Raw genomic sequence first — 2,466 nt, 5'->3', positions numbered from 1 at the left:
TTTGCTATGAGAGCACTTTAGTCGAAGCGGTATAAATGGACATGGTTATAGCAAACAAATTGAAAGAAAAAGAAAAACGAGATGGCTTTGTCGACAAAATTGCAGTGTCTTTAAAACTAATCTTACAAATACTTTGGTTTTGGTTTTCTTAGGTTGATTGGCAAGTCTGCAAACATTATGATTTATGAAGTTCAGATAGCTTTGCTTTTTCTTTGGTCAATTGTTTATATACAATTTTTACGAAAGCTTTTCTTCTTCAGTTGACGGGAAAACCAAACATAATGTGGAACATATCTGTAAGCGAACGGGACTATAGTTGTTAGCCCATGTCTATTACTCAAAAGCCCCGTTCAAGTTGCTGTAAGACCAAGCACGTTGTTCGATAACAGGAGCTTCAAACAGCATGATGTGTGTTAACAATAACTTCCCACATCGGTTAAGTCGCAATAAGTTGATTCGGGAAACAGAGTATAAGAGGAGACCTTGGCGCAACGAGCAAAGTACTTACCTGGACGGGGTCAACTCGGGATCAAGAAGACGAGTGGCCTAGGCTAGTGACCTCCATTGCACTGTACGGAGGGGTGCTTAGCTTAAGGTCTTTCCATGAGAAAGAGCCTACGTCATTATTTGTGGCAGAGGGGACCTGCGTTCGCGCGGTCCCTACCATCATCAGTCTTAAACTTATATTCTATCAAATAAATATCATCATCAGTATCTTTTTTTTTTTTTTTTTTGCTTTTCTATTACAAGCGCTTATTACAGAGGAGTGAAAACAGAGAGATATGAAATACAATGAAAGAGCCGGTCGACAATGGAATCAGCGATTAGAGTTTCACAATCGTGATGTAGCGCCTGCATATCATAGCTAAAGAGCCGATTCCAACTTTGTATTTTTTTGCTTGTGGAGGTTTTGTTGCTGTTTCTGATCATATAATCTATTAGGAGGAAGATGGAATCTGTCGATCTGAACTAGGATCTATGGAGACTATCACGCTCCTTCCAAAAGTTTGTACAAGATATTTTATTTAAATACATAACAAGAATGTCGATTTCATAAGAACTCTACTATGTAATGATGTATATATTTCCAGTTAGAATTAAGATTAACTGTAGAAAATGTTTATTGGAAAAGATAATGAAAACAACTGTAAGAGTGAACAAGTAGCAAAAACGAGTTCGGATATTATTAACAACGAAACAGAAAAAAAAAGGCTGGGCTCAATTTAAGAGGCCCAAGACGTACAAAGCTTGATGTGTATTTAAGGTGGTGGGTGTATTTGTCCCACATCGGTTGTAGAAATGCTGAAGCTCATAAACTTGCGCTATAAATAAAGTCCGCGTGCTCTCTTGAAAATCATCTTTGCGCTTGGGGCAATGACGCAGCTAATGAGGTACTAACCGAGGCGCGTCTATTGCTGGTTGAAAACTATTTCCAAACCCCCTCCTGGGCCTAAGCTTGTCTTGGGCCTTCGAGAATTTCTGGAAGGGTTCCCTTCGGGGTAAAGCCCTACAATTTCTGAGTTTAAATATTTAACCAACTGGTATTAAAGTAACTTTTGTTGGAATAATCAGAATTCTTATTAACATGATGTGCTTAACATTCTTTTTGTCGAGGCCCAAAAGAACAATTTTTCATAGGTACATGACTAAAGCCCAAATAACTGAGAAAGCTCAGTACAGTGTCGTGTCAAATGGCTTCATGTGTGTTAATAAAAGCATCCCACATTGGTTACGGGATAAATAAATAGAACTAGTCGGAGAAGGTAATCGAAGTGTACACCCTTACACTACGGAAAGTAAAAATGAAAGTTCCACATCCATTGTAACTTACGGAGATCCTTGAAGCATTAATGTAATTCTATTCTCTGCTATCGTTTCTCTCTCGTTCATACCAGTTAAATTTGTGTAACAAGTTATATGAAATCATTTGCACGTACACAATTCTTATGGTGTAAACAATTATAATTGCAGTACGTGTTCTATTTTTTTTTTTTAAATGTAGACACAAATGATCCAAGGGGTCAAGATAGTTTCTTACACTTGAACATGTATTCAATGTATTAGGTTTTTTGGTGACGAGACATGAATTTACTTGCGAGCTCAACTAACTAAAGGTAGATTACACCAAAAGGTAAACACTATATAACCTCGGGTCCTCAACTGTTGTACATAGACTATTTAGAGTTTGTAATTCAATATGAAGTTATATAAATTTCCTGTGACTTGCAGTGAATATGAATAGAGTTTTTTTCTTCTTTTAAATATCTCTAACTGGTTATGCTAATTGTATTTGGGTTTAGGTTACTAAAATGACTATCATTTGTTTGATTCATTCTTCCATTGGCCTTCTCTTATGCTTTTAGATGTATAAGTAGTCCTAACAGCATTTTATTATCTGACAGGTTTGTTCTGCAGGAACAACCACTACAAGAAAACATCGGTATTCTGACGGACATTCCGACGGAA

This window comes from Brassica oleracea, chromosome C2, assembly GCF_000695525.1.
Source record: "Brassica oleracea var. oleracea cultivar TO1000 chromosome C2, BOL, whole genome shotgun sequence".
In the NCBI taxonomy this organism is placed as follows: domain Eukaryota; kingdom Viridiplantae; phylum Streptophyta; class Magnoliopsida; order Brassicales; family Brassicaceae; genus Brassica; species Brassica oleracea.
The sequence above is the reverse complement of the archived record's forward strand: the minus strand, read 5'-3'. Positions refer to the sequence as shown.